Source organism: Nannospalax galili, unplaced genomic scaffold (genome assembly GCF_000622305.1).
Source record: "Nannospalax galili isolate Female #2095 unplaced genomic scaffold, S.galili_v1.0 scaffold18, whole genome shotgun sequence".
Taxonomy (NCBI): Eukaryota; Metazoa; Chordata; class Mammalia; order Rodentia; family Spalacidae; genus Nannospalax; species Nannospalax galili.
Genome location: NW_008346548.1, coordinates 12,507,014 through 12,528,989, shown reverse-complemented (window position 1 = coordinate 12,528,989; position 21,976 = coordinate 12,507,014). Strand labels below are relative to the sequence as shown.

Here is a 21,976-nt window from a genome sequence, read left to right as displayed (position 1 = left end):
AAGACTTGGACAAGTTGTTACGGATACTACCTGCTCCATCCAGACTGTACAGATAGTTCAATTAAGGAAGTTGAAAGCCATGGTCATCAGGCTCAGCCAGGCTGAGAACTCAGGGACCTTTAGATGGAAAAAACTTTTAGAAAATGACTCTTGTGTGGTCAGTTACTTATCTGTGGTCATGATCATGATAACAGCTAATCTCTATCAAATACTACCATAGGCCGGCATTCTTTTTCTGCTTTATGTGTATCTGTTTAATTCTTACTCAAGAAATATGTGACATAACTATTCCCATTTTGTAGATGGGAAATCTGGAGCAAGAAAGAGGTAAGTACCTTTCCAATTATGAGTAGACCAGGCTGGCCTTGAACTCACAGAGATTCACCTGCCTTTGTGTCTCAAGTGCTGGGATTAAAGGTGTGCACCACCACACCTGGAAACTGACCACATTTTAAACAAAGCATTTTGCATTTTCCCATCATCTAAGGATAATAGCTCTCTGTGAGAGAGAGCTCTGTCTCTCTTGGAAAATTGGGAATTCCTGTAGTCTGGACAGCCATCACTGTGTGGGTCACACCTCTATTCTAGGGGCCAGTTGCGGAAACCTGAAAAAAACTGCAAATAAAAGGGTTCTGAGCCTTTTAGAAGTCATTTGGGATAATACTGTAAAAGAGATGAGACAGTGTTTTCTCTCAGTGAATTACAGAGTATGATTTCTGACAGTGTCAAAATAAACATTTGAGAATCCTTGTTATCTTCAGCAGGTGTAACCTTATGGTCTGGTCCTTAATCCCAGCAGTCAGGAAGTGTGAATCAGCATTGGGAAGACCTTCCAAAATGATTGTGGGTCCCCTCCTCGCACACACTTTGGAGTATTTGCAGACTATAGAGAAACAAGTGTCAGGTGTTGCTCTGGAGAAAACAGTGATTTCATGCTTTAAATACCTGGAAATAGTTTCCAAGAGAAAATCTATTGTTGTCTAGAGAGCATTCCACACTCGTTGACTACACTTACAGTTAGAAAAGTCCATTGGGCATCAGGGCTCACTGGGATTAGAAATAAACCAAGCAGCAATTTACTTAGCAATGCAAATCTGGGGCAGAGTATGGTGGTGCAGGCCTGGAGCCCCAGCACTAGGTAGGCTAGGAAGATCAGAGTGTGAGGTCAGCCTGGGCTATACAGTAAGACCCTGTCTCAAAATACCCCAGCCACTGTTTCCCAGGAGGGAAAGTGAAAACAGGCTTAAATAGGAAAATACTTTTTCTTTTTTTTTTTCCTGAAAATCTTTCTCATGATGCATTTTGAGATTTCGTCTTGCTGCCATTCTTTCCTGGGCTCCTTTACTTCTTCTTGTCCTCCATTGGTCTCACTTGTCTTCTGTGTTTGGTTTCTCTGCCCTATCCTCATTTCTCTTTACCTTCCACATAATCAGTTAACCAAAAACACACAGCAGTTTCCAAGCAAAAGCTAGATGACTCAGATAGGATAAGGCCCAGTCCCTTCTCTAACCCGACAGTCACCACACTCTGGGTAAATGTTATAAAGAAAAATATACATGTTTTGGAGAGCAGAGAGCAGTGGCCTTGACCTTAGGCTAGTAGGTTAATCTTCAGAGAGAAAGTGGAGATCATACTAGAGTTCACCTGGTGGTGAGCTGGGAAGAGTGACCTCAAGGAAAGGGAATAGATAAAGAATCAGAAGTGAGAAAGTGCAAGGAAAATTCCAGAAGTGCAGGAAGTTAGATATGTGGATCTTAGGTCCTGGGGTAGGATGGGGAGTGACAGGGTTAGAAAGAAGTAAGGCTGTTTCAGATTCAAAGAAAATCACTCTGCTTCCTGAGGAGATGGTGATTTCACCTGACCAGATGGTGAGCTCAGGAAACTCCATTAGCTGAGTAGGCCCTGTGACTTGCCAGGCTTCCAGAATGGGCTTTAACTGTAGACATTGGAGAGAAAGTGAGAGTTAGCATCATAGCCATGACTGACACCTCTGTCCCTTACTGCCTTCACTAAGGGTCCCCTTCCTTTTCCCTCAGAGAGAGAGCGGACACAGAGTTACATGGAAATTCTCTTAGCCAATGGGCTCCCTTGGGACTAGCCTCTGTGCAACCGTCTTTGGTTTAGGTTCCCATCTCTGGTGGAGAAATTGGTTTCAAGGAAGTAGATCACAGGGCACAGGGAGATCTTGAAGTAGAAATAAATTCCTGTGACCTGTGTCCTCAAAAGACACTGTAAAAGATCTTGATCACATGGGGAAATACAGACAGGTCAAGATTCAGACTGTATGTAGACCAGGCAGAGCTGACCAACTTAAAAAAAAAAAAAACAAACCCACAATTTTCTTATTCTAAAAACAATACATGGTCATCTCAGAAAGTCTGAAAAATAAAAGCAGAAGGAAGGAAAAGTCACTCAGAGATATAGGGTAATTAGTGCAGTTACTTCCAGAACTTTTGCTGCTGTTCATGTTTGTTTATATTCATATATACGATTAAATTCTGTATATAAATCACAATTTTAATTTACATTAAAAAGTGTGTATTTATTTTATTTTACACTTAATGGGGAGCACACATGCTGTGACACACGTGGGAGGTCAGAGGACAATTTATGGGGAGTTGGCTCTCTCCTTTTACCATGTAGGTGTGGGGGATTAAACTCAGGTAGTCAAGCTTGGTGACTAGTCTTTCCCCCCAAGCCATCTCACATGTTTTATTTTAAAATATGAAGTAGAAAGACTATTTTTTATAATCTTCCTTTTTTTTTTTTTTTAAATAACCAGGTTTACATAGTATATATGTTCAAAGTTAAAGCTGCTGTACAGCACTCTGTAGTCCCAGATAGACTGCAGCATAACACTGGCTTGATGACATGTCTCCAAGATTTTTTGGGCCTTTCTGGATAGAAAAGCAAAGAAAGAAAGAACCAGCATAAAATCATGAAAGCCAAGTGCAAAGAAAGTCAATAGGTTTTCTTTTAAGTAGAGATGTGGTTGAATGGGAGCTGCTCTTCGGAAACCTTGCCCCGGTTAGTGTGGGCAGGGTGCGGAGGGACAAAATGCAGAGGAACCATTCTGTGGCAGGTCATACAAGTCTCAGCCTGGACTGTGGGGGTGTTGGGGGAACAGACCAGGTGCTATTTGGAAACCATTTTTATGATGTTTCTCTTGTTTGTGAATTACCTCTTTAGTTTCCCCATCCCCTCCCTCCTCAGTCCCTGACCTCTATCCACCACCACCATCATCACCATCTACATATACACCTGCAAACACCAGCAAACAAAATTCATTTTAATTTTGAAAAGGTTTCAAGGTCCTGCCATGAATATTTGTTTTGCCACCCTATGTGACTGGCTTGTGAGTAGACACACATATAACAAGCTCCCCCCTACCCCGCCCCCAACCATCCAGTGATAGGTGCTGATGGCCCCCATCAGTTGCTGTAGAAAAAGCACCTAGGACAGTGGCCAGCACATGAATGTCAGTATTTCACTTCCCGAGGGAATCTGAACAGTCCCATCTGTGATCCAGTGACCATTTTGGCCTACTCTGAGTGGAATGTTTGCAGGGTTTTGAGTGCTTTGTAGTTTTAGTTCTTCTCATAGGCAGCCTCTCCCATCATGCAGCAGTGTGACTGGACAGCTGGGGTCTCTGTCTGCCCCCAGGCCTGGATTACTCTGTATGTGGTCATGATTTGCATGTGAAAGTAATGTCTGGCTCACAAGTCTTTAGCTCAAACAACAGTCCCTTCACAGAGTCTAGAGATGTGAAGAGAATTCCCCCATTTCTCTGAAAATTTGTGCCACTTTTCTGAAAATTGAAAATACAATATTATGAAGTGTATCTGTGTGCATGTATGTGTGTATGTATGAACTGCTGCCAGCTCATAATGTTTTCAAATTCTTTGTAGTAGGCCATCAAGTGTTTGTCAGAAGTTTACATCAGTCAGCACACCAGAATCTCATAGTGCCCTTGTCAGATACTCCTTTAACAAATAGCCCAGATAAAATTGTTTTGTGAAACAGTAAGGATTACGTATTTCTGCTTATAAGCAGAAAAGAAAGTCAAGTATATAATTTATTAAAAAGATGAAAAATTGTGTCAATTTATATTATTACACATTTGGGTAAGGGTGACTAGGTCTTGCTATGTGGCCCAGGCCCACTTCAAAGGCTCCGTCTTCCTGCTTCTGACTCTTGAGCGCTGAGAGAGCAGGCCTGGGCTAACCGTTACCAGTGGCAAACATTTCTTGGAATTGGCAATTTGGAAATTAAGTGATAGAGCCAGAATGTTTTCCCTCTCAGAAATCTGAACAAAACAATAAAAAAAAGTAGTCTAAGCTGGCAGGCCAGAGAGCCCCAGGGTACTTGACTTTGCCTCCCCTGCACTGGGATTACAAGTGTGCACCACCACACCCAGATTTTTAGATGTGGGTTCTAAGGACTGAATTTATATCTTCAGGCTTGCAAGGAAAGCACTTTAGGACTGAGCCAGCAAAAATATTAAGAGACAGGGAACTATGTGCAGTGGCTCGAATCTATAATCCCAGGACTTAGAAGGCTGAGGTAGGAAGATCGCTGCAAATTCAAGGCCAGCCTGAGCTACACAGCAAGACCTTGCCTCATAAAAAAACACAAAACACCAAAAGACAAAACATAAACAAACAGAAAATAGACAGGGTCTCACTTTGTAGCCTAGCCTGGCTTCAAACTCAATCTTTCTACCTCAGCCTCCCAAGTACTGGGATAATAAGTGTGTACCACTATATCTGGCTTCTCCTTTTTAACCTGGTTTCCTCTTAAAACTATAAGAAATCTAAATGCCAGATTTCTTAGAGTATATCACTCTGTGATCCAAACTACAAGAAATTAAAAATGTTGAAAGTAAATAGAAAGCCAGATCAAGCAGTGTGTCTGTACTTGCTTCCCGAGTGAAGCGCTGTAACCCCTCACATGTCAGTGCCATGGACTAGTGCACAGGGTATAATAGTACAAGTGACACCTGCTTCAGTTCCTAAAGTATTGAAGATACTTCAGTGAACATACAAAATAGACAACAGCAACAAAACAGACCCAACATGCAGACATCATCCCCCTCCAATTCTTGCTTGATGCAAAGGGGAAACCACATTCTACTCCCTGGGCTCAGGGACTTAGGGTGGGAGCTACTTCACTGAGCATCACCCCATAATTCTGAGTTCCTGCTCGGTGAACAGATCTGCCCACACAGCATCAGGGAGGAAGCAGTGGGACCTGGATTTCAGCCCAGCTCTGCTAGTTCTTCATTCCATGACCTTGGGGAAATCACCTGTCTACACAGCAGCCTCCACATCTGGAAAATAGAGAATGAGACTACCTGTCAATCACAGAGCAAATGATGTGATAGACTTTGATTCCTCAATTATAAGCCACCATAACTTTAGGACACTAAAAATTTTCAGGTGGGAGCAAAAACCTATCATTCATTCATATATACATACATATATATAGATATAGATATGCATCAGTCAGTAGAGCTTCAGACTTTTAATCTGAAGTTCCAGGGTTCATGTCTTGAGCTGAGCATGGTGGTGTGTGCCTTTAATCCGTAGCACTCAGGAAGCAGAGACAGGTGGATCTCTGTGAGATCAAGGCCAATCTGGCCAGCTAAGGCTACAGAAAGACCCTGTCTCAAAAAGACAAATACATATATAAATTAAAATTTCAGCAAATCAAAATGTTAAAAGATAATCATATTTGGATGGGACTATAGCTCAGTGGTAATGATAGGGCACTTTGATAGCATGCATGATATTCTAGGTTAAATTCCCAGCACTGAAAACAAAAGAAAGCGAAGGAAGGGGGGGAGGAAGGAAGGAAGGAAGGGAAGGAGGGAGGGAGAGAGAGAAGTAGGGAGGGAGGAAGGGAAGGGAAGGAAATCATAAATCAAGGAAATAGGATAATAAGAGTCTTATGTTAAGGGAAGTTTCTAGACAAGTGCTACTATGAATGGCCTTCCATGTGGAGGGTCTGTCGTCTGTGCTTGGGTTTTGTGTTGCTCCACTCTGTTGAGCCTCCTGAACTGCCTCTGCAGTGTGCCTCCTGGCCCTGTCCCGGCACAGGTGCCAAGTCCTGCATGGATGGATTTGGGCCCATTCTATGTCCTTTCTCTGTAGAAATCTCCTGTTGTAGATCAGATGGTATCTCTTCATCCACTGCTCACCTTGCACAGGTTTCTTCACATCTGACCTGGTGCCTCTACCATTCCCACCTCACTGCACAATCAAAGAAAGAGAATGTTGGTTCAGTTCTCCAGGGCAGACGAGGGACAGTCAGCCAAGGGACCAGTGCTTTTACCCTGTGGAGCCTGCTCAGGGCAGTCGAGGGTGCCTCCCTTCTCTACCTGTCTCTTCAAAGAAAAAGAAGACAGGGCAAGGGATATAGCTCAGTGGTAAAACACTTGCCTAGGATGCATGAGGCCCAGGGTTCCACCCCAATGCTACAAAAAAAATAGCAATAAAAATAAAATAGAATACAATAAAATAAAAAATAAAGGAAACTGGCACTGTCCACTGATTTTCACTGAAAAAATTTAAGTCTGGTATCTTGATCAAAATACTGTTGGGCCTGTGAGGTACCATAAAGAAACAAGAGCTCCCCCTACCCCAACCCCCACACCAGACTAGTTTTTTTCTGAGAAGATCTCATTCTATAGCCCAGTCTGGTTTCCTGCATAGGTTGGCTCCAAATTTGTCATCCTGCCTCAGCCTCCCAAGCGCTAGAATCACAGACATGAGCCACCCAGCTCCACAGTAAGTACTGACTCCAGCCTAGATGTCAGAATCAGTAGACAAGCATACGTGCCTGCATGTGTGCATATGTGTGTGATCTAAGCACCTGTGGCCTAAAATCTGTATTGTGAGAGGTACACCAGGTGAGTCTTTTTTTTAAATTAAATTTCTAAGTTGGCATACAGAGTAATGGGTTTCATTATGACATTTTCACACATATGTGCTATTATACTTTATACACATTTAGTCTGGGAAGAGTTGCCTGAAAGGTCCTTGTAGGACTTCTTCATCTTTTTCATCCTGTAAGGGGGGCTTGCCAATGCAGAAGTCCAAAACTAGTCTTGTGCCCCCAACACAACAAGGAGTAGGGAATGCAGGATCAGCTAATCTGCTGGGGCTCCAAAGTTCAGCCTCCCAAGGCTTATGATTTTTTCTATAAGAATAGTATGTCTCAAGAGTTTGGTCTGGAGGCTGGCTGCCTGTATCAGAATCATCTGGAAATTCATAGGAATAGACAAAATTTACACTAGCAATCTGCATTTGAAACAAACACACTGGTGATTCTTAAGCACATTCAGATTTTGGCATTAATGTGTGTGATTAAAAATCCCATGGATCTGGAAGGGGTTGATTTCGGGGTCAGCATGGGCACAATGTTACCTGTGTCAAAGGCCAGCCTTTTACTATCTAACTGTCCATGTACACAACTGGCCTTGCAGCAAGCAGTCTTGGTTTTGGTTCACCAGGTGGGATCACAGCTAGGGACAAGTGCTGAGGCCAGAAACGCTCTCAGTGAAGCCAGTATAGTACTAAAGCTTCCTGTGATGGTCTGAGTGCCATCGATTCAATACATCTCATCCTTTTCTGGGGGAGGAGGGTGCTGAAGGTAGAGACAGAATCTCATTATATAGCCCTGACTGACCTGGAGCTTGCTATGTAGGTCAGGCTAGCCTGGAACTCACAGTGATCCTCCTGCCCTAACCCAAGTGCTGAAATTACAAATGTGCCCTAGCATACCTGGCCCATCCCACCCATTTCTTAGTTTAATCTGGTAGTTGGAATGTTTCTGTTTGGGCTGTTCAGAGTCTATCAATGAGCTTGGAGGTTCTAGAGTAAGTTTTAATATGGTGTTCATGAGCCCCTGAAACTGTGTGAAGAATTGTGTGTCGAGACATACATTTTTCTGGGAAGGAGCCCAGAACTGCTGCCAGATTCTCAAAGGCATTCTTAGCCCTAAAAGGGAAAAGATTAAGAATTAGAACACAAGAATTTTTAAAGTATTAAATAGTAAAAAGTGGTGAGCAAAGGCTCAGGTCTGGGTAGGGATTTCTACAGACTAAACACAACAGCCAACTGTGATTTGCAGTCTTCCTCAGAACTTACCTGCCTGTCTCCTCATTTTTTCTTCATTTTCTCTCTCATTCTGTTTTTCTTCTATGTTCCCATCTCACCATCTCATAATCCCCCCATCTTCCTTATTGAGTCAGAGGCCAATCATGCATTCAATATGTACCACCTATGGGACATCATCTTATATGGGTGGTTTAATATTTCTCTGTTGAGAGAGAAAACAATAGTTTGGGAACCCTGAATTTCCCTGCTTCTTGACTCTGGCCCCTGTTAGAAGGTTTTCTATGGGCAGAGATCAGAACAGGTGTGTCTCGGGCCGTCCCCTTGTCCTCATTTTAATTCTGATGAAGAATGACTGGTCAGAATGCTTAGACCTCTGGCTGCCAGTCCCCAGCCCCACCCGTCAACTGAGCTGTCTCCACTGGATTGTTTTCCTTTGCTGGCTTTGGCTCTGGAGAACAGAGAAAGGAACCACAGGCTGAAGAGGCCATGGGGCCCAATCAATGATGCAGATCAAGTAAGAACCTGCTTTGCCCAATTTCTGACCATGCATGGGATCCAAATCTGTGGGTAGGAGACAGGCTGGCTGCCTGCCCTGGCTAATGTTCTGGGCGTAGATGCCTCATGCCTGAAATCACTGTCTTGGGAGGTCCCTTCCGCGCTGCTGAGCCCTGAGTAGTTGGGACACCCTGAAAAATGGACTAGCACATCCTGCTTGTGACTCCACTGCCCAGCCATTGGGGCTTATGATCCTGTCACTGAATTGGGCAGGGGCCCTCTGGCTTTGAGGAGTCTGCAGAGTACTCTCCTGTGACTGTGGGAGGACAAATAATGGCACTTCAGGCTTAAGTACATTGGGAGCACTGAGCAGTGAGCCTGGGTGGGGATAGATGATGATGGTGGGTCAGTGAGCTGTGCCATCCAGTCACTCACATGTGGCTGGGGAATGAGCAGTAGCTGTGGACCCAGAGAAGCAGTGGGCAACCCAGACTGTGAGTGACTGTTGCAGAGTCCCAAGAGGAAGTTAGCTCTTGACCCAGGAACCTGTGGAGGCTGGCCAGGTGGAGCTGGCAGGACCCTGATTCTTCCAGAAGGTTGGCAGCAGATGACTTCCCAGATCATAAATTTGAAAGTTACACAATAATACGAGGACCAGTATGGGCCTTGCCCTGCTTTCCTCCCCTATAACCTCATTCCAGGGCCCAGATGAGGCTAGTACTAAGATTTTCGAACTTATGGCAGAGGTCCCCATGCTCAATATCCAACTACATGTCACCCTAGTCCTGGGCCCTCATGTGCTTTGCAGGCTGGGCATTCAAGCTCCTCTTTGGAGACATGTTCTGAAGAAATACTGAAGCATCTGCCTCAGGCTTAGCCCAACTCTACAGGCCAGACCAAGGCAGTGGGGCAGCCTCTAAGCACCCCTGGGGAGTGATTCTTCAAGGGAACATCTGGGCCCTACAGAGAGTTGGCAAGTAGCTGTAGTTGCTGGCCCAATGGGAAAGATGGTGTCATAGTTAGTGCAGTTGTTGGAGCCATGGATTTGGAGTTAGGCCCCTTAGAACAAATTCCAGCTTGAATGTGACTCGCTGCACAGACTTGGTCAGCTGTCTTGTCCTGCTTTCAGATCTTAAGAGCAGGTAACAATGCCCGCCTGATCTTGTGAAAATGAAGATTCCAATTCTGGCTGGGGCTGAGGAGGAAGAGCAGAGCCAAAACTACATTTCTAATGAGTGCTCAGGTGCTGGGTTCAGAGACTTGACTCTACATCACAAGGTAGCTTCCTGGGCACTTATATCTAGGCAGCAAGAAGAGACACCCCTTCCTCTGTGCTCCCCTTCCTAATCCTCTGGATCAGTCAGTCATTAGAACACTTTCTACTCTATCAACAAATACCCCAGGTGCCTGTGTTGCATCTAACAGCACCATCCACCTTGGAATGAGGAGTCATCCAGGAGGAGGAGGGAACTTGTCTCTGACCTTGAGGAGCCCTCTTCTGATCAGATATGGTCTAGACAACGCCTCACTCTGTGCTAGCACCTGCAGCAAAGGCATAGGAAGACTTGCAAAGGAAAGAAGCACAGGCAAGTCAGCTTCTGCCTGTGTCCTCTCAGCATCTGAAGGCTGTGGGCCCTTAGAGCAGTGAGCCCGGCCAGCCCCTATGAGGATAGGGGTGCAGCATGAAGCAGTAAGGCCTGCATGCTGCCATGCTGGCCCAGGGCTGCCCATGTTAGCTCTGGCTCATGGGAACCCCTGTTAAATGTTTCCCAGGCCACAGGACCTGGTGACCTTGAGAATCTTGAAAGTGGGAGCATATGCCCCAACACAGGTGGCACGCACAAGGGCTCCAGCATCAGCAAAGGGTCCCACCCAAACTAGTAAACACACAGGACTTTGCCCAAATCTGCGTTCACTGTCAGATGGCTCACAGTGACTCTAGTGCTGGTCTTTTCCTCCTGAGCGCCCATCCCACAGACAGTTGGCTTTGGTGGGAAGCGACCATATCTGGGAGACTCTGCAGTTCACTTTCCCATGGGCCTTGACCAAGAAGTACCCTTGATTGGTTAGTTCTACATCTGTAAGGCAGGCAGGAGCAGTTCTAAAGCAAGGCTACAGGGGATGTTCCCTGAGGGGACATAAACAAAGGCATGGGTTCTTTTTATTCTGATAAAATTTATCTATAAAAGTTGGCTTTAAACCATCTTTTGGGGTTTTTTTTGAGACAGGGTCTCCCTGTAGCCCCAGCTGACCTGGAACTCATTATGTAGACCAGACTGGTGTTGATCTCACAGAGATCCACCTACCTCTGCCTCCCGAGTGCTGGAATTAAAAGTGTGTGCCACCACCTCTGGCTCCTTTCAACCATTTGAAAGTGTGAATTTCAGTGAGGTTACTCACTTTCACACTGTGTGCAACACTGTGTGTTCCCAAAAGTTTCCCATCACCCCAAACAGAAGCTTAATCTCTTTTAGGCAGTAACTCTCATTCCTGCCCATACCCCATGTTCTGCTGTCTGTCTCTCTGATTTTGTCTATTCCAGATATTTCCTATAGATAAACTCATGCAGATGTTCTTTAATGTATGGCTCTTTTGCTTAGTGTGATGTTTTTAAAATCCACATGCAGGGCTTGGTGCCACACACCTTTACTCCTAGCACACTTGAGGCAGAGGCAGGTGGATCTCTGTGAGATGGAGGGCACCCTGGTCTCTGTAGTGAGTTCCAGGCCAGCTGGGGCTAAGGGAGACCCTGTCTAAAAAAAAAATTCACATCTGTTGTATCATGTAGCCATACTTCATTTCGTGTGTGTGTGTGTGTATTCGTGAGTGTGGGTGCACTTATGTGTGTGTACAGGTAGAAGCCAGAGGACAACCTTGGTTGTTGCTCCTCATGTTCTATCTGCCTTGTTTTTGAGACAGGGTCTTTCACTGGCCTAGAGCTCACCAGGTAGGTTAGAGTGACTAGCCAGCAAGTCAAAGGGGTTCACCTGTCTCTGCCTCCCCAGTGTTGGAATTAGAAGCATGGTAACACCATGCCGGACTTTAAAAAATATTTGATTGACTAATTAGTTAATATGTGTACATGTACAGAGGTCAGAGAGGGGCAATGGATATCCTTCTCCATCACTCTCAGCCCATTCCTTTGAGGCAGGGTCTCTCCCTGAACCGGGACTTGTGCTTTCTCAGCTAGGCTGGAAGCCAGCAAGCCCTGGTGATCCTCCTATCTCTGTTCTTCTCAGAACTGGGGTAATAGGCATTTGTAGGGATTCCTGGCCCATTACATAGGTGTTGGGATTCAAACTCTTGTCCTCATGATTGTGGAGAAGTATTCCTAACCTTGAAGCCATTTCTTCTGCCTTCTGGGTTCTGGGGAATTGAACTCATGTCCTCATGCTTGTAAGGCAAGTAAGTGTTTACCAACTGACCTATCTGCTCAATCCCTGCTTCATTTCTTTTTATAGCTGAATAATATTCCATTGTCTGAGTATACCACAGTTTTCTTATTCTTTCATCTGTTGATGGACCCTTGGTTGTTCCCAGTGTTTCCAATTAAGAATATTTGGGGGGGGGCTGGAGAGGTGGCTCAGCAGTTAAGAGCACTGGCTATTCTTGCAGAAGATGGGGGTTCAAATCCCAGCACCATATGGCGGCTAACAACTTCCCGTAACTCCAGTTCCAGGGAATCCAACACCCTCTTCTGACCTCTGAGGGAACTGCACGACACGGTGCACCTACTTACATGCAGGCATTACACTCATGCACATTAAATAAAAATAATTTTTTTAAAATTTTATGTATATGCGTGTATTGCCTGCATGTAGGTTGGTGCACCCGTGTCATGCAATGCCTGTGGAGGTCAGATCCCCTGGAACTGGAGTTACAGACAGTTGTTAGCTGTCATGTGGGGATTCGAATGCGGGTCTTCTGCAAGAACAGTCAGTGCTCTTAACCACTGAGCCATCTCTCCAGCCCCCATAAAATATATTTGTTAAAAAGAATATTTTCCATTTTTTCATGTCTGATGGAGCTAGGCACTGAAGCCATCCCAGGAAATGAGCTAACTGGCTCACAGTCTAGTGGGAAATAGGTAAGTAGCTCGGGGGGGGGGGAACAACAGTGATATGTGCCATCATGGGGGCCTATGAGGACCCACAGGGCATGTTGGATGGAGACTTAGGCTCTCTGGGCCCTGCACTTCCCTGACCAGATACTAACTCTGTGATGTAGGACTCTCTTCTCTTGGGCCTAAGCATCTCCATGAGAAATGGATTTGAGGCTGTGCCTCCTGGGATAGTCTTGGGCTCTGTGATGCTCAGTCTTCAACTAAGGGACTTTGGGTTGTGTTGGTGATGCTTTTCTGTGTGCTGGGAATTGAACCCAGGACCTGGTGCATGGTGGGCACATATTCTACCATTGATGTTCACCTCTAGCTTCTGCTTCATTTCCTGGGTTGGTCTTGGGTTGGAGAGAGGCCTAGGCATTTCAGGATGCTCAGCCTAGTGCTTGGCAGGAGGGTAACTCTGTAAGCAGTGATACCCCTGACCTCTACAAGGCTACTTGGCTTCCTCAGCTGCCTGCCTAGAGAGGATGTCCAGGCAGGAGTGGGGCAGGGGATTGATTCCTGGTTCAGAATTCCCCAGCCAATATGGAGCTGTGAAGAGGCAGCCAGTTGTGGGAGGGGGGGGCTGCGAATTTCCTTAAAATTACACTGAGGGTGTCAAGGTCAGAAATTTAAGCATGGGAAGTGGATTGCAGAGGCAGGGACAGCCAGAAGGAGTAAGTGGTGGCTAGGAGGAACCCACAGCTAGGGTGGAGACTTCCTGTCAAACAGCCCCTTGTCCTGGCAGGAGAGTGCATTCTTTTCCCCCAGGAGATAAGAGGCCAGATTTTCCTTTTCAGAGGCTCCTTCAATCTGAGAGCTGCACAGGCCAGGTCTCTGGGAGATCTTGGGGCCTGGGGCGAGGCCTCTCTAGTGCCCTTGTACAGGGTAACCCAATCTCACTCCAGAGCTGTAGGCTCTCCTCCAAGTTTCTCTGCATCTTTGGGTGAGCTGTAACCTCAGTAGTGGCCAGTAGGTCAGAATTCTGCACAGCTCTGTCTATATGCTTCAAATTCTTCACCTGAGAAAATGCACTGCCCACCTCAGGCTGCTAGCAGTTTAAATGACCAGCTCAGGAAAGCACTCTGGGCACTGTCATGCATAACCTCTTCAGGATGAGTGGCCATCGCTCTCCTTACCCCAAGACTGCCTGTTTCTTGGGGCCAAATCAGACTTCATCCCCATTCTTGGCATCTGGGTTCCTCTGTAGGTAGAAATCTCTTCTCTCAATTTACTAGCTTCAAGGCCATTTTAAGGAAAAAGCTCAGTACATGTTTAAAATAGAGCCCAAGGTCACAAATGAATAACATGTTCAGTATTAGAAATCATCCTTCGATAGGAAATATTTACCTTCCTTTCCACAAGGGAGAACTGGCTCAGAGAGAACCACGCTGTCCTCTGGAGTCTAACTCACTGGACACTTTTAGCCACACCCCTCCCAAACCAGGGGGGCTGCCCTGACATCCCCTCTTTAGGCCCTTCATCCCTTGGGTTGCCAGTGCTGGAGGCTTTCTTAGCTGCTTCCCGGGCAGCCAAGTTCCCTCAGGGTGGAGGCCTTCCCCAGGGCCAGGGGAGGCTCCAGGATGCTTTTCCTGGGCATCTGGGTGGACCCTGAAGGTCCAACCCCACTTCGCATTTCCCTTCTGGCCATTGCGGAATGCCCTGCCCTTTCTGTGTGTTTTCTCTCTGGGTGGGGGCTCAGGCCTGGAAATGTTGCTCACATCCTCCCCACCCTCTCCTTGAAAGACCAAAGTTACCAGGGCTAAAGCCAGAGAGCAGATGGAGGGCTGGGGAAAGTACCCCTCACTACCTAGAATTCCTTGGGGGCTTCTTCCATACCTGACATTTTTTCCTCCTCCTCTGCAGGCCATGCACTGAACACTACAAATCAACACACCTCAGTTTAACTCCACTCCTTCCGGATATTTTGGGAAATGGTATCTTGCTTAGTAGGCCAGGCTGGCCTGAAACTCTTCATCCTCCTGCCTCAGCTTGGGATTATAGGCAAGCTCCACCATATTCAGCTTTAGTTCCATTTCAAAACACTTTTACTGAATACCTATAGTTGCACAAAGGGAGAACACAACAGATTGCGACTTGGCACTGTCTGGTTCTGAAACGGGATTATTCTTCTTTTGACTCCCATGTCTTCTCAGCACCTGGCTTCCAGCTCCACTCTGGTTTCCTCGATTGTTAAGTGGTTCAATCAACTAAGTCATTGTTTCTTTCTGTCCTTCTCTCCCTTTAATCTCTCATGATCTGGACTCACAAAAGGCACTCGTGTCAGTGGTGATTCCAAACAATGGAAATGAAAACTGCACAAGGCTGGGTGACAGTGATAGCCGCTTTACGAACGTTGAGTGTGGTGGTGCTCTTGTACACAGTTCTGCAGCATGTATTGTGTTGAGACCCTCAGAGCCAGAGGAGGGGAAGCAGACATGGAAGCTAGTTTGGGTTTTGCATCTGCCATGGGAAGTCAATGATGTATTTAGATGTTGTGTTCTGAGTCCTGAGGGTGGGGCAGCTTTTGGAGGTAGATACCTTCTGAACCAATCCTCTACTTTGCTGTTCTGAGATTGTGACCTGCAGGGAGGCTCTTGGTATCACCTGGAAGCTCATGAGGACTGCAGAATCCCTGAGAAGGAAGGGCTTACCTACAGCTATGGGTGAGTTTGTGGCAGAACCAGGACCCAGGTGTCTTGCCTTCCCCTCAGAGGTCTTTAGTAATGTGCCTGGAATAGAACTTCATGTCTTGTACCCGGGCAGGAGCAGTCCAACTGGGACTTCTCCATCCATACCTTTGAGCTCCATGTGACCCGGCAGCCCTTTACCTTTTGCTGCTCCAGGAGCCAACCCCAAAGCCCAGGAAGGTAAGCACCCCTTTTCTATCCTGGCCCTTCTGTACTTGGCAGTAACTCAATGCCTTGCTTATGGGTGGCCCTTGGACAGGCCCTTTCCTTCCCCTTCTCTCTGTCAGGCTGTTTCATATCTGCTTGGGTCTCTTTCCTCAGGAGGCTCCCAGAGTGTGGCAGGTAGTGAAGATGCATTGGGCCCTAGTCCAGCTCCTTAGCTGAGATGAGGGGGGGCCCTCAGGAGGAGCCACATGCAACACAAAGCTTGAGCAGCACTTCCTGCCATGGCTGTACTGTATTTCCTCCTCCTTTGAGGATCCCAGCACGCTGAGCTCTGGTGGCCTTCCCTTGCCCTGTGTCCCTCGCTGCCCCTCCTCTCAGGGTTGTTTTGGTGCCTGTGCTTTCCCAGAACCTCAGCCTCTCCTTTCCTTTTCCTTGCATAGTTGCTCTTCCTGTGATCTCCCAGACCCCACCCTCCCCTCGGTCTGGGGGGCGCCCTCCTCCCTCCCTTCCTCTCTCCAGCCCTTCCTCCACTCTTTCTATTCCTGGTTGGACCAGCCGCTCCCATTGTCTGTTCCCAGGAAAAGGCTGTCTGGCTGGTGGCTGGCCACTGGTTGCTGGTGGCAGGGTGAGGGACCTGAGCCCAGAAGAAAGCCAGCGCTGTGGGAAACCCTGCCCCAAGCCCACAGTCCACAATGCCAGCATCATTTTTAGACATCTTTTTTTTTTTCTAAGCTAGACCACAGTCAGCATTGTTCACCCACAACAGAGGCTGAGGACTTCCCAACTGCCCGTACTGATCTGATTTCACTGTGTGTGTGTGTGTGTGTGTGTGTGTGTGTGTATGTATGTATGTGGGGTGAGGGTGATGATACAGAAACCACAGGTACCACAGAGAATTTCCCAGAAGCCACTTCACCAGGGTTGGGAGGTGTGTGAGCCTGGGCTACTGGCCATCCAGACCCGCCAGAGAGCTGCTCTGTTACCACTTGTGACCAGAGCCCAAGGCATTTGCCAGGGTATGGAAATGAGGGGCTTCTAGAACTCTGAGGAGTTGACAATAGACCCCAAAGAGCGGCAGCCCACTGGCAGCATCAGAGGAGCCTGGGTGACCTGATTTTGAGGAGAAGCCAGGCCTTCCTGCACACAGACCTTCAAGGGCTTCACTTCTGCCTCTTCCTGCCTGGACTTGTGACCTGATTGGTTCTCTATCCCTTTCTCCTGTTTTGTTTTTGTTCTCCCTTAAAGTACACAGCTCAAAGAGGACTGAGGTATTTTTACTCAGTAGATGCAGAAGCAGATGTTCAGGTCAAGCCCAGACACATTCACAGGCAGCAGCTGCAGGCCCCCGGCCTCCCAGGCCTCTCAGTTAAAAGATGGCAGCTGGTAGTGCAAAAAGTACCCAGCTTTTGCAGCAAGGGAACCCAAGGCACTCTGATGTCAAGAAGCAAGCTTGGGCTGTGGCTGTAGCTCAGGGATGGGGCACTTGACTAGCACCCCAGCACTGCAATGCAAAAATCAAAACCCCTCTACAATAAATTACAGAGAATGTAGCGAGTAGAAAACTGAATTCAGACAGACATGGAGCCCAGACAGGGCTGTGCATCAGTCCATCAGCTACCTCTGACATGTAGTGCTGCTCCACAGAACTTGCTTGCCTTTCCCAGATGGAGCCTGAGGGAGATGCTGTGGTCTTGGGAGTTCTGTGTTGCCTGCATCTCTCTGTGAGAGAGGCAATGCCAGGGTGTGGGGCCCCTCTCCTGGATGGAGAGGTCTGTCCCCTAGCTCAGGGAGAGGCTGTGGGTATGATGCTGGTCTAGCTATGTGACCTTCAACAAGGATCTTCACCTACTTGAGCCTTGATTTTCTGACCTCTTGTCTTCAGCCTGTCAGGACTTGGTGCTTAGTAACTGTCCTATGGGAAGTATTCAAAAGTAGGTGCTCAGCATTCTGTTCAAAAGAGAGATTTCCCTGCTGATGTCTTGGGGATGGGGGGACCTGCACAAAATTTGTCCACACCAGTGTTATTTCCTGGCAGGGATTACAGGATGAAATGTTACTGGCTATGTCACTTCCAGGGCTGCTGTTCACTCTGAGGCAGGGCGTGTAGACAGCCAGGGCTAGGGAAGTTGTAGGTGCCCGTAGGGCCTGCAGGGTGGTGTTAAGTACAGAGATAGTCCCTGGAAGCAGCAATGCAGAACCTTGGGGTTCCATGCCCCCTGGAGAGGCTTCAGAGATCTGGGATTCCCAGCTGGCGTGCAAAATATGGCATATATGAGGATAGGGGTCACAGAATGAAGGGGTGACTCAAATTGGAGCCTTCAGTTTGGGTGTCAGCAAGGCAGGCACTAGGAAACACTTCAGGAGGCATGGCAGGAGTATATGTCTTAGCCCTGCACCCTGGCCAGCCTGCTGAACTCACATCATGCCTCAATCAGCCAGAACCAGCCAGTCAGAGTATTGGTGCCTCACCTGGGCACACACCCTGCCTAAGCTCCATGTTTAGGGTGTGAGACATCCACCAGCAGCTAGGGTGGAGGGGGAGGCAGTGGAGCAAGTCACCATAAAACTGGCTCAGGAGTGGGACCATGAGGTAAGGGGAGGGTGAGCACGGTGGGTGGAAGTCATTAGAGTCTGGGAGACAGGGGTGCAAGAAGGAGACCAGCTTCGGGAATTCCTTTTCATCCCCCTTGTGAGGGATGAGCCACCAGATCCAGTGCCCTAGCCCTGTGAACTTAATCTCAACAGGTGTCTCCATAGGCCCTGAATTCTAGTTTCAAGGAGATCCCTGAAGAACTCCCCTCAAAGTCCTATTTAGACTGTGTGGTAGATAATATCACCCCTCCCTCCTTTCTTAAGTTTGCCCTATCTTGTAGATGGTTTTCTCAGGAACTGCTCAGATCATTCTGGGACACAGGGAAAGCACACATGGAAAGAAGGAAAAGAAAGAAGGAATTTGGAAATGTTCCCTGGAGAACCTGGCCTTCATTTGGGGATCTTTTATTTCCCTAAAAGATGATTTTTTTTAAAGTAAATTGTGCTCATTTTTTATTTTTAAATATCTTATTATTTTTATTTTATGTGTATGATATTGCCTGCATGTATGCGAGTGCACCTGTGTTGTGCAGTGCTTGCAGAGGTCAGAAGAGAGTGTTGGATCCCTTGGAACTGCAGTTAGGACTTTTGTGGGTGCTGGGAATCAAACCTGGGTCCTCTTCAAGAGCATCCAGTGCTCTAAGACAGGTTTTTTAAAAGAGCAAAGTGACTTTTTCTATGGTACTGAAATCTCTTTCTCTCCCTCCCTCCTTCCCCTCATCACTCCCTATGCTGAGGATTGAACCTGGGTCCTCATGTATGCTAGGCAAGTGTGCAGTCACTGAGTTACATTCCAGTCCATCTTTTTATCATTATTTTTGTAATTTTTATTTTAAGACAGGATCTCCCTGAAACCTAGGCTACCTTTGAACTTGCAAAGCTTTGCCTCATCCTCCTGAGTAGGTGGGATTACAGGTCTATGCCACCAGGCCCAGCTTCAAATCTCTTTAGTAACATCTAAAATATCTCAATTCCCCCTACTTAGATCCCTTCCTCAATTTTACATTATTATAAATAAAACCCTGTCCATAAAGTTCTTTTAAAGGTAAGATTATTTCCTTGAGAAAGACCAAGAACTGGACTTGGTCTAGGGCAAAGGGCCAGGGTAGCAGGAATGTGAGTTGGTGTGAGCACATGCACGTGAGTGTGCACCAGTGCTGTGCTTGTGAGTGTGTTGGTGAGTGTGCCTATGCATGTTCATATGCACATATGAACAAATGTATGCTTCTGAGAGTGCCAGTGTGAATGTATGCTTGTGAGTGTATACTTGTGTATAGGTGTGAGTGTACAGGCATGAATGTATGCTTGTGAGTGTGTCACTGTCTGTGCTGGGGAATTGTGTGTCAGTATATGCTTGCAAGTGTGTTGCTTTGAGTATGTGCTTATGAAGATGGCAGGGCTGCATTTCCCTTTGGCACTGCGAGAGAGTATCTGAGGCAAGCCTCCTCCCAAACCTGTTTTCTCAGCCTGTGGATGTTGGAAGATGGAGGTAGAGAAAAGCCTTCCCTGCTGACACCTTGGGCCTAAAACTCCTTTGAATCTGAAGGCTGATCAGGCAAAGCTCCCAGGCCAGGGGACCAAATCCTCCCTTGTGGCAGGGCCTTCTTTGGGACTGTGGAGGTGAACCGTAGGGAGTGAAGTGTTTATGTGCTGCGGGCTGGCCTGCCCAGTATGTACAACTCTGGCTCACGTGTGCTTTCAGACCTGTGCGTCATTCAGCCTGGCTGTGCTGAGCTCTAAGGCAGGCAGGCTGTGCTGGTTTTCTCCCCAGGAAGACTAGTCAAGTGGGGTCAGCCAGCGGGTAAGCTAAAGTTAACTTAGATTGTTATTGCTTTTTGTTAATGAGAGGAGGACCAGCTGCAAAGAAGCCAAGCCATTCAGAAACGTGGTGTGGTACTTGGGATTTAATATGCCAGAACAAATTCTGTATTCAGCCAAAAGAAAGCAATTGACAGTGATTTGAAACCCTGACTGGACTCCCATGGGCCCCTGTGCTTCACTGAGCTTTCACTTTGTTATTTTCTTGAAGAATATTTTTCCTATGAAGTTATGACTCCTGGAACCTGGGGAAGCACAGTGGCCTCCTTGGAGTCATCCGAGTTGTCAGGGCTCCCTGTGTGGAGGGAAGCTTGGAGGTGGATGGGGCAAGGCTCGCAGTGGGCTCTGTCCCCACACCCTGGAGCATTGTGATGTGATGGTTGGATACCCATCCTCTTCCATGGCGGAGGCTGGGGAAAAAGGACCCAGGATGAGCTTCTCCCGGACTGCAGTTCATAGACACAAACCAACTCATTCTCAGGGACAAGACTGAAAGGCAGAGCTAAATACCTGGGTGTTCCTGAGCCAAGAACACTTGACTTGTGTCTCAAAATCCCATGATCTGCTAGTATATCCACAGATGCTGTTCAGAGTGACCTCTCTCATGGAGTGAAGCCACTTGAAAAAATTTGTTAAGGTTAATGTGCAAACATGTTTAAAATGCTTTGAAGAATTCATATCTGAGATTGTTCCTGTTATAAAGTAGACTGTGAATGAGGGTAACAGGGAAGCCTGGGAGGGAAATGGGCCAGGTGCATCAGGGCTCTGGGGGGAGTTGGCATGCCAGACTAGTTTCTCACTTCAAGAAGTGTGGTTGAGGCTAGGGACATAGGTTGGTAACGCTCTTGCCTGGCATGTGTAACAGCCTGGGTCTTAGCACCAAGAGCCATGAGGTCAGAGAAAGGTAACAGAAGCTATGTCTGAGCTATGCTTAAGGAATGAACACAGCCAGGCCTAATGGCACAGGCGTATAATCTCAGCTACTCAGTGGCTGAAGCAGAAGGATTGAAAGTTCAAGGCCAGCCTGGACTACAGACTGAGTTTAAGGCCAGCCTGGGCAACTTAGAGAGACTGTTTCAAAATAAAGCATAAAAGTAGGGCTGGGGGCCAGGCGTGGTGGTGCATGCCTTTAATCCCAACATTTGGGAGGCAGAGGCAGGCAGATCTCTGTGAGTTCAAGGCCAGCCTGGTCTACATAGTGAGTTCCAGGACGGCTCGGGCTACAGGGAGACCCTGTCTCAAAAAGACAAAAAAAAAAAAAAAAAAAAAAAAAAAAAGGTAGGTCTGGGATGTAGTTCAGGGACAAAAGGTTGCTTGGCATCCATGAGGTTCTGGGTTCAATCCCCATTACCATACATGCACACAAAATGAGCACAGTATTGAGGTTCACAGAGAGAATTAGGGCAGGGGCGTGGTCTGAGTGGAAGCACAAGGCAGGAATTCATGGTGTGCTGGGAGGAGGGGCTGCTGGGAGGGGAAGAGCTAAAGAATGAAGAAAGCTTGTGTCCAGCTTGTGGGACGCTTTGATGTTCATCTTAAGGAGTTTGAACTTCATTTGTTAGTTCCCAGGGGCTCGTGGGAGATCTTTGAGCAGCGAAGGAATTTACAAACATCAATTTGTTTTTATGGAAAGCAGTCGCATAAATACATGCTCACTAAAGGACACTAGCTATACTGGCTTCTATAACACAAAAATGAGAAGTCCCCCCTTCCCAAAGCCAACCCCTTTCCCATGCTATTTCATCTCTGTATAGCTACAGACACAGACAAAAGTCAGGCCTCATCTTTGAGCAGCGAAGGAATTTACAAACATCAATTTGTTTTTATGGAAAGCAGTCGCATAAATACATGCTCACTAAAGGACACTAGCTATACTGGCTTCTATAACACAAAAATGAGAAGTCCCCCCTTCCCAAAGCCAACCCCTTTCCCATGCTATTTCATCTCTGTATAGCTACAGACACAGACAAAAGTCAGGCCTCTAAAGCATTCTCTCT

The 21,976-nt window shown here is 46.9% G+C and overlaps 1 protein-coding gene across 1 annotated transcript in view; it reads left to right on the top strand.

The window, feature by feature from the left end:
- Slc12a8 (solute carrier family 12 member 8) overlaps nt 1–21,976 on the top strand; it is a 164,662-nt gene that overhangs the window by 81,303 nt on the left and 61,383 nt on the right. The window lies entirely within an intron of this gene.